This window comes from Oryx dammah, unplaced genomic scaffold (assembly GCF_014754425.2).
Source record: "Oryx dammah isolate SB20612 unplaced genomic scaffold, SCBI_Odam_1.1 HiC_scaffold_18, whole genome shotgun sequence".
In the NCBI taxonomy this organism is placed as follows: domain Eukaryota; kingdom Metazoa; phylum Chordata; class Mammalia; order Artiodactyla; family Bovidae; genus Oryx; species Oryx dammah.
The window spans coordinates 73,968-89,238 of record NW_024070202.1 but is presented as its reverse complement, the minus strand read 5'-3'; the positions used below and the strand labels follow the sequence as shown (position 1 = coordinate 89,238).

The 15,271-nt window shown below is 51.7% G+C and overlaps 1 pseudogene; it reads right to left on the bottom strand.

Moving 5' to 3' along the window:
• Nucleotides 1-582: 582 nt before the first annotated feature.
• The window catches only part of LOC120878244, a 21,086-nt pseudogene continuing 6,397 nt past the window's right edge, over nucleotides 583-15,271 (bottom strand).

The window sequence follows — 15,271 nt, the reverse complement described above, 5'->3', positions numbered from 1 at the left end:
TCTCCTGGGTGGTGCTGGGAGGCTCCTGGAAAAGACCTTCTAGAGGCCTAGGCTCCTGAGATGGAGTGGGTGCCAGCCTGAGCCCCAAGGGGGCTGGGGAGGAGGGCCAGACTGCATATCTGATGCACCATCACTGGCTCACAGACCGCCTCCCCACCTTTAGCCTCCCCTCAGGCCTCCAGCCCCAGCTCCCTGGTGGGACCTGGAGGGTGGGCATGTGAGCCCTTCTTCTCTAGCACAGAAGATCATGTTCCAATTTTCCAAGTAAACCTTTTCTCTCCTTTGCTCACAAATCTCAGTTTCTTTCAAGAACTCCACTAACCCAAACTAAAGACCTTTCCCATTATTTGTGGGCATTTACACCTTTTATCCACCTCCTCAGGAGCCACAAGATGACAGATGAAGTACACTGTATTTTTAAAGTCAGACTCTTTGGGACTTTCCTGGCAGTCCAGTGGTGAAGACACCATGCGTCCACCACAAGGGCCCAAGTTCGATCCCTGGTGAGGGAAACATCTCTCATGCCATGTGCACAGTGCAGCAGAAAGAAAGGTCAGAACCTGTGTAAAATAACCTGTTCTTTCAGGGCTCACCACTCAGGTGATGAGTACTTGTGACTCTGAGTAATCTGCCCAAATTCAATTTCAAATCCAGGTCTGGGCAATGAATCCTGGACTTGAGATCCCGGAAGGCCGGGGTGGCAGACCTGAGCTTCTGGAGTGCCTCCTGCAGCCACACTCTCTGCTGGCTCAGCAGCTGTGTGTGGCCCTGCTCCAGCTCCACCCTCCTCTGCAGCTGCTCCCCCAGGCCTCGGACCACTTCCTGCAACTCCGCATGCATCTCTAGCTTGGCCTTCTGACCCTGCAGCACCCAACCTCGAGCTGGAAGGCCTGCTCTAGCTGTGTCCTCTCCTCTGCAAAGGCCCTTTTTATCACCTCCATTTCCCTCTTGTGGTCATTAACCTGAGGAGAGAGGAGGAGTGATGTCGACTGGGGGTCCCCAAACACAGTTCACTTGACGAATCAAGGCTGCCAGGCACAGCACACAAACAGTGGGTGGCCCTGCTTCAACAGGGTGCCAGGGCCCATGAAAGTCTCCTCACAGCTTGTGTGGCCGCCTGCTTCCATCACTTCCTGTAACCTCCACTGCAGCCTTGGGGGGATGCCCTGCAGGTGCAGAAAGAAGGCTGGCAGCCTGGCAGGAAGCCACAGGAGGAGGGCAGGAGGGAACAACACCTCCACTAGGCCTGGAAGGCAAGGCCACAGCAGGCACCCAGGGGCAGGACCACCCCATGGACATGGTGACACCTGACAAGCTGTGGGCACCATCCCGCCACAAAACCCACCACAATTGAGTAACAGCAAGAGACACATTCACCCAAGAAGACAGGCTTGGCCAGGGTGGCCTAGGAGCCTCTGTGTGCCAAGTCGCTTCAGTTGTGTCCATCTCTGTTGTGACCCTGTGGGCTGTGGCCCACCATGTTCCTTCATCCATGGGATTCTCCAGGAAGAAGACTGGAGTGGTTGCCATGCTCTCCTCCAGGGCATCTTCCTGACCTAGGGATCGAACCTGCATCTCTTATGTCTCCTGTATTGGTGACACATCTCTTCTTTTCCACTAGTGCCACCTGGGGAGCCCCTGATGCAGGGCAATCCCAGGAACTAAGATTCTGCTCCCAGAATCTGCTTCAGCTGCAATAGATCCAGGGGCTGTGACTTCCCAGCACAGGGCAAACAGGCAGGTCTGGCTTCTGCACCAGCCTATGGACACGGAGAGGGACCCTGCTCCCTCCCGTTATTAGCTATTCCTTCGGTCCTGCCTCCTTCCGAAGTGGTGAAGGCAGAAAGTCAAGGTCATGCACATTTCCTGCAAACCTCCGTCCCCCTGAGCACAGTCACCATGGGCAGACTTCTGTGCAGACGCGTCTCAGCAGCAGGAAGTTCCCTAAACTCTGTGGCCTCCCTCAGTGCCCTGACCTTGGTCTCCAGCTGGATCTTGAGTTCTTGCTAACGCTCCTTCAGCTGCTCCAACATGATTTCTGTTTCTATATTCGCTGGGGCAGAATCACCCACAAACGTGACGGTGCCTGAAAATAAGAGACATGTCCATTGACGTTCTGCCCAGGACACCATAGGATCAAGCATCTTTTAATTTCATAGCTGCAGTCACCATCTGCAGTGATTTTGGACCCACAGCATGGCCAGCCCTCTTGGGCCCAGGTGTCCCCCACGCCATGCACGGTAGGGGGCACACTTAAGGCTTGAGTCAGAATGTGAGTGTGGCCACTGCTGGGGTTTCATCCACGCCGGTTGATGGGCTGGAAAGTGAAGGGAACAGACACATCCTGCTGACCTCTCGCCTGCTCTTTTCAGTTCCCAAAATGTTTTCCATGAAAAAGAGGGACAGACTTTGCAACATCTGGCCGAGAGAACTTGGGATAAGCATCTTAGGAAAGAGAGGATCCCATCGCCCTGACAACAGGAAGCTGCCGCCTGGGTCAGGAGTGGCCCTGGTTGGATGCATGGCCAGCCTGGTCTCCACCACCCATGTGGCCCCTGCACCACAGCACTGCTGTCCTGACCGCCCCTCCTCCTTAGATGGGGGTGAGGGGAAGAGAAAAGGCTCCAGCCGGGAGAGCGCTCTGGCTGTGTCAGCACCAACACAAAGCTCGGGGCTCCCTCTGGTGCGATGAGTCAGAGCTGCACCAGGGCCACACACTCCTTACAGCTCAGGCCTGTCCAGGGATAAAGACCATCGCCCCTTCCCTGTGGCCACACGGGCCCCTGAAACTCATCGAGGCATGCGATGACTGCAGCCACATGCCAACAACCCCTGGCTGAGGGCAGCAGGGCTGTGGCACTGGGGCCAGCAGAGTCCACTCCTGCAGGTACAGGTGAGGGCCTCCCTTAGAGGTCAGGTGCATAGAAGACCCCCTCCCCTGGCTTCTCTCGGTGGCCCCGAGGAAAGCTGATATGGACTGCCCCATCAGAGCCATCACCATCCCCCATTACCCCCAGCCCGTTCTCTGCTCCCCTTCCCAGATGACCCTCCCCAGGGGCATCCCCTTCCATCCCCCCTGCCTTAGGAGGCTCACAAGGGGACACACCTGCCCTGAGGTCACAGCAAGGTCATCATAACCCTCACCACTTACTCTGTCCAAGCAGTAGGACCTTCATCTTCCTCCATCTCCCTTGGGGCTCTGGGTTGCCTAAACCCCTCACCTCATATAGGACCCTTCTCTGACACAAGTGGTCCAAAGGACTTGTGACCCCCTGCACAGCGGGCTTGCCCACAGCCCCATCCCTGGGGCATGAGCTCATGACCCACCACCTCCCAGCAGACCCATCACCTCCAAGTACTCAGCTCCTACCTGCTGGGCTGTGTCCTGGGGGGCAGGTGGCTGTGCCGACTCGGGGCCACCTGTGCATGCAGGCCTTCTAGGGCAGTCTGCAGCTCATCATTGCAGTCCTGCAGGTCCTGTGGGGAGAGCCAGACACTTCCTCCAGCCATTGTGGCCTCCAGGCCCAGGAGCGGGGCACGGGGCCAGCACCCAGGGAATAGTTCAGGCCCTAGCAGAGTGGGTCCCAACTTCCAGGATGGGGCACTGACACTATACCTGGGCACTGAACTGCTCCAGGAGTGACAAGGAGCAGGTGTCATTTCCTAACGTCTTATGCCTGGCACCACCTTCCATCCCTGGATACCCAGAAGGGACTTGGGGGAAAAAGTACAGTGAAAGTGAGAAATGGAGAAAATACAGAGACTTTTTAACACCTGAAACCACAAGAGGTTGGGGGAGTATGCTCGTCAGGGGTAGGGGAGATTCGGGGGACCTGAGTCTTAAAAGGAAGGGCCTCTGGGACTTTCCTGGTGGTCCAGCAGTTAGGACTGAGTGCTTTCCCTGCAGAGGATGTGGGTTTGCTCCCTGGTTAGGGAACTAAGATCCTGCAAGCTGCATAGCACAGAGGGAAAAATAAAAGAGGAAGGGTCTCGTTTGTAACAAGCATCATTTATCCACTCAAAGAATGAAATATAACTCAACAAGCCCACTTGGTCACCTGGCTTTTACAGGGCCAGAAAGGGCAGCATTCACAGTCCGCTCTCCCAAGGGGTCTCAGGGCCCAAGCGCCACGTTCACCCATGATGGTGGGTCCACATGCTTCTCCCCCCACCTCGGGTGGGCCATGGTCACCTCACCTGGAGGATGCCACATGCGATACAGCTTCCAGGTGGCTCCTGCCCCTGGGACCCAGGCTCTGGGGTCAATGCCACACACACCTTCAAGGCCCCACCTCCTGCTCTGATTTTCCTTTTTAAGGGGCTGAGCCATGTGGCCTGCAGGATCTTAGTTCCCCAACCAGGGGTCACACCCGTGCCCCCTGCATTGGGACTGGAGACACTGGGCCACCAGGGCAGTCCCTTCTCTCTGATTTTTTAAATCTGAGTTTCCTCTCCAGGCAGGCCTTGTCAGTTCTTTCTGAACTCCCTGGGGGCCAGTGCCTGGCCTGTGTCCACACCCACCCTGGAAGGAGGAGCCTCTAACTGGCAGCTCTAGGCCATGTGGGGGAAGGGACAGGCCCTGCTGATCTTAGAGGAAGCACATGTTTACTAGGCTCACTGTATCTCCTTAAGAAACTCCTGAGCAAATATGCAATCTCCCCAGAGTGAGCACCTCTGTCCCAGGGGAAAGGGCAAGGCCAGGAAGCAAGAGCTGCAGGGAGGCCCGTGGGGCAGCAGGTGTGTGCACCCCAGCCCCCTGGCCCACAATGACACCACATAGGCCACGGAGCATCTCTGACGTGGTCAGTCTGGATCAAGGTGTGCAGCATAAACTCTACAATGATCTTAAAGACCGGATTCCCAAAGAGGGATGCAAACTAGCTCACTTAAAATGTGATTATATTGATTACATGTTGAAATGATGACACTGTGAAAGTAATGGAGTAAATAAAATGTTATTAAAATTAACTTCATCCATTTCTTTTTACCTTTTTTTTCCCCTTGTACTGTTTTTAACATGGCCACTGGAAAACTTGGAAGTACACACGTGATTGCTATCTTTACTGAGCAGTGCTGATATGACAGGAAACATCGACAGAATCACTTCTATCCAATGCCCTGCCCCTTCAGTGGTTCCTTCTGCCCCTCAAACTGCTACTTTAAGAGCATATAAATGCTCCACAAGTTCAGCAGAGCCAGAAAACAGGCCCTTAAGGTTTGATGCTAGGCAGACTTCTCTGTTCTAAGCGTCTAAGGATGACATGCACTGTCCTGGGTCCCAGTCTGCTCATCCAGGGCTGGGGAGCCATGTGCCTGCTTTTGTGTGGGTTGCATGTGAATTTGGGGTGCCTGTGGATGCTGAAGGCAGTCACAGAGTGCTTCCCCAAGAGCTGGGAAAGTCAGAAAGTCCACTGCACACAGCGAAGCCCTAGGTCTGAGGGCTCTGGAACCTTCGAGGCTTCTCTTCACGTTACCGTTAGCAGGAGAGGTGAGCTCAGCAAGAAAGCAAGAGAGGTGTTTCAACAGCAGCTTGGAAAGCACTGGAGAGGAAGAGGGGCCAGCCACACTGGGTCAGCACACACAGAGGGGCTGGCTGCCCAGTCATTTGTAACTTCATGTATTAGAAATTTTTTTTTTTTAATTAACAGTCTCGATGCTAGTTTGAAACAGCCAAAAATATTCCTGCAAAAGAGGGAAGATCTCTGAATAAGTAGCACCAAAATGTAATTTTTTTTTTTGCCAAAATTTCAAAAAGTAAAATTTCAAGAATCAAAAGTGAAATGAGTAGCAACAGTTAGGTGAGAGTCATGTGAAAAAAACAAAGGGGGTTACACCTGTATGAAAAAATTCAGGTGCTGGTTAGTCACAGGTGCTCAAAATGGGGGAGAAAACACAGCAGCAAGGACAGTTCCTTCCAGAAAGTTAACCACAAACCCACACACCACTCGGTCTCTGAGAAAGGTTACACAGGTGACCCATACACAAGACTGCAGGGGGGGTGGTGTGTGGCAGGAAGGAGGCAGGGGTCACGTCACACTCCAGACCAGCACAGGCTCACCTTTATCCTCTGGTGTGGCCAAAGCATCACGTTCAGAGAGACAGTTCTTACATTAATTGGGAGAGAAACCATTAAGAAGCAAGTGAATACTAGACCCTTAACGCCAAACAATCATGTTTTATCTGCAGGAGTCCTGGACAACCTTGAGGGAATAACAGTGTGATCTGTTTCCCAGCAGTGACTGTTCACCACCTGCATCCTGCTCTGCATGGTGGCAACACCAGCTGAGTGGGCTCATATGTAGGCTTGGCCCAGGAAATACATACACTCAACCACAGGAAACAAGATGAAGCCCTACATGGTCCTCAGACACACACGGGGACCTTGGGACTGGGGTGAGTAGCCTGTGTGGGGCCGAGCACAGGTGCTGGGCAGGCAAAGTGTCAACTGCCTCCTTGCAGAACACGTGGCTTGGGAAATTCTCTGGCAGTCCAGTATTGAGGACTCCATGCTTTCACTGCCGAGGGTGTGGGTTCCATCCCTCGTCAGGAAACTATGATCCCACAAGCCATGCAACACAGCCAGAAAAATTTGAAAAAAACAAAATCACGAGGCTCAGAAGACCTCAGCTGAAGAAGAAAGCCCACGTCAGAGGTTATGCCTGCCTGGCTCATGTAGGGATGCTCCTGTGGACCTGGGCTGGGCCAACTTCCACGTGGAGGCCAGGAGGTGGGAGGGGCCACCCAGTCCTGAGCAGACAGCCCCTGACATTCCCTCGAGCAGGGGACACTTACCTGGCACTTAAGCTCGGATTCCTTCAGGATCTCTGAGAATCGCTTTTCCTGGGCCAGGAGTTCTGTGCTCTGAGGCTCCAGCTGAAAGCCAGAGGCAAGCAGGAAAATGAGGGCCAGGACCTCAGGCCAGGTAGAGGGTGGGCTGCCACACCCTTGTACTGCTCCAATAAGCTCAGCATCTGCAGGCACAGCCACCTGTCCCTCCTCTTCCTCCTCGCCCTTCATTTAAAAGGTCTCAGGGCAGAAGGATGTTCAGAATTTCAGGAAGGTGGTCATGCTCCCACCTGGACCCTGGGTTGCCTTCTTACCTTGGCTACCTGGGAGGGCCCTTGCACAGACCCTGCACCTCCTTCCCTTCACCTCCTCCCCTCAAGGTGATGGAAAGGGCCAGGTCTCTAAGTGCTCCTCACCCCAGCACTGGGGTCTGTGCAGAAGTTGCTGACTGGCCCAGGCCTCATCACCAGAAGGTCAAAATGCAGGGCATCACTGGGGTGTCATCTGCACCCCTGCACTGCCTGAAGGGGAGGCAAATACAGGCAAAGTAGCCTTAATAATTTCTTCTCCATTACAGAATTTTAGGTTTCCCAGGTGGCACTAGTGCTAAAGAATCCACCTGCCAATGTAGGAGATGCAAGAGATGCAGGTTCAATCCCCAGATAGGGAAGATCCCCTGGAGTAGGAAATGGCACCCACTCCAGTATTCTTGCCTGGAAAATTCCATGGACAGAGGAGCCTGGTGGGCTCACAAAGCTCATAGGGTCACAAAGATTCAGACACGACTGAGTGACTGAGCAGCACATGGAATTGTAGCAGAAAAAAACAATTCCGTCTCCTGTGTATTCTCCATCAGGACCCTGATGCCCTTTACCAGCACCCACAGGCGCTTCTCTGGGGACTCAGACTCAGCAAGAGGACTTGCCTTGTCCTTCAACACAAACTCCAGGTCATTCTGCAGCTTCAGGACTAGCTTCTCTGAGTCTGAGAGCTTCTCCACGACTTCAATCATCTCCTTCTGCAACTGACTATTTTCCTATGAGACACAGGTCAGTGGTTGGCCATGATGGAGGAGGGAGCGAGAGTCAGGGCTCTGGAGCAGGAGCCCTGAGGGAGGCTCTCCCGGCCTCCTGAGCTCTCAAGAAGGTCATAAGCAGTACGAGTAGAAGGCGGTGACAACCTTTTCTGAGCCATCTTTGAAAGGACGGATTTGAAGCTGCACCACAATAGCCCAGGAGTCCACTGGAAGGAAGGCAGTGTCCGGAGACACAGGATACAATCAGAAGGCAGGCATGGCTTCTCCTCTCGGGAAGGAAGGCAGGGCAGGTGCAGAGGAACCCACAGTCAGGGAAAAAGGAGGTGAGGCCGGGGTCACCTCACTGGAAGCAAAGGCAGGCAGGGAGCAGGTCAGGGATGCTCTCCACAGCCAGGAAGAGTGCCCCCGATTGGGTCACACAGCCAGGGCTGGGGGTGGGTGATGCTTTTGTGTTTGGTCTAGTGCTCTGGCCCCAGGGATGCAGAAGAGGTGGCAGCCACTGACCCAGAGCCCAGAGCGAGAGACCCGGGGCCCCCATCCTGCAGATCACATGGCTGTAAAGGAGGCTTGGGTCTCTCCTGGAGAAGCCAGGATGCTTCTGCTTTGGCTGAGAAATGGGTTCTCTCAGTGGCTGCAGAAAACGTTCTCTAGAGTCAAGCCCCCAGGGTCGCAGGGAGGGTTAAGTCCCAGCCCAGGAAGGTGTGGGTGTGGAGGAGGGAACCCTGGGCAATGTGGCCTCCTTCTTTTTGGGTGGGGGGCTCTGAGGAGGCACCCTGCAGCACTCTGACCCCCCTACCTTCAGGGCCAGGGTCAGCTTCTTGTGGAGGCCGGTTTCCTCTGCCTACAGGTGCCGCAGGTCCTTCACCAGCCCGGCCCTCTGCCACCGGGCCTGCTCCTAGGACAGCTCGTGTTCCACCTCCACCTAGGACCACAGGAGGCTCAGCCTCCCCCGGTAGCCCTGCTCCCGGCATCTGCAAGGCACATGGCATACAGTGCATCTGGATCCTGGGGTGCACCATCTGGGCCTCTCCCTCCCTGGAGTCTCCTGTTAGTGCACTTGGCCTCCGCATTGGGGAGTCATTTGTTCCCGCCTGATAGACGGGGGAGCTACAGTGTTGTGAAGCAGTGGAGGCCTTATGAACTGCCCCCCTCGGGGCTGGCAGAGGTGACCCCACACAGACAAGGGAGCCAGTGGGTCCCTCAGCCCTTGGGGCGAGCTGGCAGGTGACCTCTGGGTGAGTGTCTGGCACCCCTTAGCCATTCAACCTTCTCCACGTCATCAGAAAATGCATCGGTAAATAAAGGCAACATCAGGGCCCTTGGTCACTGAGGCACAGAGAAGTCAGCCTCCACCACAAGTGTTGGAAAACCAGCACACAGCGAACCCTAAGGCAGACAGAGAATGGGGTGGGGCCCTTCCCCTCGGACTCTGCAGTGATCTTTAGCAACAACCATTTCTATCAGCAGGGAAAACAGTGCCAAACCATAGCTTTATCACTAAAGCTAGTGGAACCGAGCTACTTAAAATCCTAAAAAAGATGATGCTGTTAAAGTGCTGCACTCAATATGCCAGCAAATCTGGAAAATTCAGCAATGGCCACAGGACTGGAAAATGTCAGTTTTCATATCAATCACAAAGGAGGGAAATGCTAAAGAATGTTCAAACTACCGCATAGTTGCACTTATTCCACGTTAGCAAGGTAATGCTCAAAATCCTTCAAGTGAAGCTTCAACAGTACATAAACCAAGAATTTCCAGATGTACAAACTGAATTTAGAAATGGCAGAGGACCTAGAGATCAAATTGCCAACATCCACTGGATCATAGAAAAAGCAAGAGAATTCCAGAAAAACATCTACTTCTGTTTCATTGTCTACACTAAAGTCTTTGACTATGTGGATCACAATAAACTGTGGAAAATTCTTCAAGAGATGAGAATATCAGACCACCTTACCTGCCTCCTGAGAAACCTGTGTGTGGGTCAAGAAGTAACAGAACTGGACATGGAAAAATGGACTAGTTCAAAATTGGGAAAGGAGTACATCAAGGCTGTATATTGTCACCTTGCTTATTTAACTTAAATGGAGAGTACATCATGCAAAATGCCAGGAGAAATACCAACAATCTCAGATATACAGATGATACCACTCTAATGGCAGAAAGCAAAGAGAAACTAAACAGCCTCTTGATGAGGGGGAAAGAGGAGAGTGAAAAAGTTGGCCTGAGACTCAACATTCAAAAATCTAAGATCACAGCATCCAGTCTCATCACTTCATGGCAAATAGAAGGAGAAAAAGTGCGACCATGACAGATTTTATTTTCCTGTGTTCCAATCCCAAAGAATGTTCAAACTACCACACAACTGCATTCATTTCACATGCTAGCAAAATAATGCTCAAAATCATTCAAGCTAGGCTTCAACAGTATGTGAACCGAGAACTTCCAGATGTATAAGCTAGATTTAGAAAAGGCAGAGGAACCAGAGTTCATATTGCCAACATCCACTGGGTCACAGAAAAAGCTAGAGAATTCCACAAAAATACATATACTTCTGCTTCATTGACTACACTAAAGCCTCTGACTGTGTAGACCACAACAAACTGTGCAAAAATTCTTAAAGAGATGGGAATATCAGACCGCCTTACCTGCCTCCTGTGAGACCTGAATGCAGGTCAAGAAGTAAAAGTGAGAACTAGATAGAGTACAATAGACTGGTTTACAATTGGAAAGAAGTATGTCAACGCAGTATATAGTTACTCTGCTTGTTTAACTTATATGGAGAGTACATCATGTGAAATGCCAGGCTGGATGAAGCACAAGCTGGAATCAAGATTGCCAGGAGAAATAACAATAACCTCAGATATGCAGATGATAACTACCCTTAGAGGCAGAAAGTGAAGAACTAAAGAGCTTCTTGATGAAAGTGAAAGAGGACAGTGAAAAAGCTGGCTTAAAACTCAACATTCAGAAAACTAAAATAATGGCATCCGGTCCCATCACTTCACGTCAAACAGATAGGGCAACAATGGAAACAGTGACAAACTTTTTTCTTGTGCTCCAAAATCACTGCAGGTGGTGACTGCAGCCATGAAATTAAATGATGATTGATCCTTGTACGAAAAACCATGACCAACCTAGACAGCATATTAACAAGCAGAGATATCACTTTGCCGACAAAGGTCCATTTAGTCAAAGCTATGGTTTTTCCAGTAGTAATGCATGGATGTGAGATTTGGACTATAAAGAAAGCTGAGCACTGAAGAATTGATGCTTTTGAACTGTGGTGTTGGAGACAACTCTTGAGAGTCCTTTGGACTGCAAGGAGATCAAACCATCATAAAGGAAATCAATCCTGAATATTCATTGGAAGGACTAATGCTGAAGCTGAAACTCCAGTACTTTGGCCACCTGATGCAAAGAACTGACTGATTGGAAAAGACCCTGATGCTGGGAAAGATTGAAGGCAGGAGGAGAAGGGAATGACAGAGGATGAGATGGTTGGATGGCAGCACTGACTCGATGGACATCAGTTTGATCAGGCTCTGGGAGATGGTGGAGGACAGGGAATCCTTGTGCCCTGCAGTCTATGGGGTCGCAAAGAGTTGGACATGACTGAGTGACTAAACAACATTACTAAAACAGTTGCCTAACAAGATTCTCAAATCCAGTATATCTAGAGTGAAGATGAGTGGAAATTCTTATTTCAGCAGAGCCTGGCTGTGTCTGCAATCAATTGACTGTGGTCGAAACCAGAAATGATTGGCTCAGGCTCCCTCAGACTCACCACAGAGCTTTGGGGCACAAAGGCAGCTGTCACTCAGGGAAACAGTTTGATGAGCATGGTTAACCAAAAAGCCTGCAGATATTGAGCGAGTTTTACAAACGTGGTCATATCACTTCCCTCTGTAAAGGTGAAAGGTGCAGTAACATATGGCAGAGCCTCATGATGGGTGCTCAGAAAGGATATGCAACATTACAGCAATGACACCTCTCTGAAAGCGACCACGTACACAGGAAGAAGTGAGGGACTCATGGAAAAGGTCAGGAGCAATAACCTCTGTGGACGTGAAATGTTTGGTTTTATTTTTCCTTGTGTGTGTATTTTCTAAGTTTTTTACAATGAACATGTATCCCTTTAATACTTTTTTCTGTTAGAGTAACCTAATACAACTGCAAACGTTATTTCTAAAAATGTACCAATGACACCACCGTGTTACTCATGGAGCAAAATCCAAATACTCACATGGTCCTCGAGGGAGTTGTGTCCCCCAACCAGATTCTTGGATAGAGATAACGAGTTTCTGGTTCTCTGACTCAGAGAGAACTTCACCAAATCCATTCGGGGTGGTCGGGAGAATCAGATCAACCATGCTGAGACCAATGGAAATCCATTCTCAGCTCCCTGACTGATGGCCTGAAATCAGTCGCCGTTGGCTTGTGGGCACTTGGGGAGGGCAGCACTGGCCGCAGAGGAAGAGCGTGTGCAGTCAGGCTGCCCCCCAGCAGGGAGCCCCATGAGCCCCATGTGCATCCACAGGGGAACCGACACCTCCTCTGTCTGGGATGGAGCTAAATGTGGCCACAGCAAAGAACCACACGGAGGCAGGTGACACATCGAGAGAGAGGGAAAGACTTTCATAAAGGTCAGAAATGCTTTCCTCTGTTCTGTCCACCACCAGCCAGACTGACTCTGTGGGAGTCCACTCAGCCCACTGCATAGGTGATGCCTGGTCTGTGGGCTCCCTGCTGCAGGCTCAGGTGAGACAGCAGGGCCTCAGCTGGCAGCAGCCTGGGTCCACCATCCGTCCTGGCCTAGGACCCTGGCAGGACCTAACTGACCTTCTCCTCTGCGAGCTGTTCCAGGGCAGAGTACAGGTCGTCCGTCTCCTTCACAAACTCCAGGTTCCTCTGCTCAGCTTTCTCCAGGTCTTGCCTTGCCTTATCTCACTCCCTGGCCATCTGCTCTACCTGCTTCCTGCAAGAAGGAGGGAGGGATCACTAGGGACACTGCTCTGGGCCTAGCGATCTAGTCTGAAGGAACAAACTCAGCTGGCCTAGGAGTGCTGAGCAGTGGCCAGCACTGGGCTCTGACCCACCTCCTGTGCTTGCGTGCCAAGTCACTGCAGTCATGTCCAACTCTATGCAATCCTATGGACAATAGCCCTCTAGGCTCCTCTGTCCATGGGATTCTCCAGGAAAGAATACTAGACTGGGCTGTCATGCCCTCCTCCAGGGGATCTTCCTAACACAGGGATGGAACTTGCATCTCTCACACTTTTTGCATTGGCAAGTGGGTTGCACCAGCATTGGCAAGTGGGTTCTTTACAACTAGCACCACCTGGGAAGACTGACCCTCCTCCTACCAGGATGGTTTGTGCAGTTATTGAGTCTGTTTTACAGAAGTGCATACAGCAAGAAGCCAACTGGCTTACAATGGGGTTTCTAGCAGGTTTCTGAACCAAGAGGTTCAAGACTGGGGTGTGGAGTTTTCACCCCTCCAGACGGCCTTAGAAAAGGTGCGAAATTATCCATGCTCCCTCTTGCCTGCAGCTGGGCCTCAGGCCCCAGGAATCCCCAGCACCTAACCTGGGACTGGATGCATGAAGGGAAGAAGGCTGGCCACCCATTTTCCTGCCTGGTCACAGCCTTGCCAACTGTAGCCTGGCGCCTAATTGCCAGGGAGTTGCCCAGAGAAGAGGAGACTCCTATCTCTGTCCGGTCACCCCAGACCCTGCCTGAGGCTCAGTGCACCGCCTATCCTGGTGCCTATTTCTCTCACTGGAGAAGCACCAAGCTTGTCTCCCTTCCTCATCCTCCCAAAGCAGTCTTCTTTTGGGCCCCTCTGCAGAGTTGCCTGACATCAGAAGTCTCATCTGTTGGTACCTAACAAGATGCAAAGTCATGCAGATGGAGATTGAATTACTGCCAACCTTTTCTGTAGCTTCAGCACGTCAATAAAAATACAATAACAATCTCTGTGCCAACAGGCTCAGCAGACGAATGGCCTGAATATCCAGCTTAACTGGAGCCAAACCCAATTAAAAAGGAATGCATTCTTGGCCCAATCTCCATGCTGTGCTTTGTGACCATGCTGGAAGCACTCTTTCTCCTCCCTCAGGGTGCCCATGTCCTGGGCTAGGAGGCCAGTCTGGCAAGTGGCACCACACCCCCCCCCCAGTGGGGCTTTTACTGGCAGAAGCTCAGCTCCTGGCAGTAGCAGGCCAAAGCTGCCTGCTTGGTGGCCCCGCCCACCATCATGAGCTCGTTCTCCAGGGTGCAGGTCAGCTCTAAAAGGTATGGCAAAACCAATACAGTATTGATAAGTAAAATAAAGTAAAAATAAAATTAAAAAAAAAAGGTTCACTTTCTCATCCACACTGAAGTCAAGGCTCTGAAAACAGAAAGGTCCATTGGGCAGGCAGGATGAGTGGGTCTTCAGACATTTGCTGGCTCTCTCAGGCCCAGATCTCACTGTCCCAGTATCATCCTTTTCTGTCTGCAAAGTCTCTACCTCTTGAATGGAGCCTCTCCCCTGCTCCCATCCCTCTGGGGATACCTCTCCCCAGGTCCCTGTCAACATACAGATCCTCCCCTCACTGTCCCTGACTCAGAGGTGGGCATGACCCAGGCTGGACAGAATCCCCCTTCCTGGACAAAGGGACAGACACAGAAGGGGGGATATGCAAGCAGAGGACTTTGGGGATTGATAGGGAGGCTGGAGAAGGGCTTTTTCTCTATCAAATCAAGTGTTATATAGACCATGGGGTCCTGGGGAGCCGTGCAAGGGTGCTAGATCTGAAGCCAAGACCCAGAGGCCAGGAGAGTCCTGACAACCCCCAGAGCTGGGACCCCCAAGTCTAAACATCCTCCTTCTTCCCCAACTGATCACAAAGATCCCTGATGTCCTCCTCTTGCCAAGTTTGAGTTGAGTTCTTGCCATTACAGACATAAAGAACCCTTAATATGTCAATAAACAGCACGAACAGACATAGGAACAATGTGGGTTCTGTTGGTGGAAACGATTGATAGGGCAATGAGCCACAGCCAAGCATTTCAGAGAGGCACAGCTATTCCCCCTTGGGATTGAGGAAGGTAAAGTTAAAAGAACAGGAAAACTGTGCTTTCTGTATTTTACCACAATAAGAAAAAGAGTAGGCTGGGAACGCCCACACATCTGCCGGCTGCCTAGTGATAACACTGGTGCCGTGGCTGCTCTCTCAGTGACTGGTGCTTGTGACTACAAGCTGCAGACACATGGGTGGGACAGGCACATGGTAGGGCCTATGGGGAAGCCCTTCCTGTAAAGCGGGAGATGGGGACTTGAATCTCCATGCTTCTCCATGGCCCTGAGGGCTTCTGGGAGAAAAATGACAAGATGCTAAAGTGTGCAGAGTGACATGCTGCCATGACATGCTGAGAGCACGCTTCTCAGAAATGAAATCACAGGGA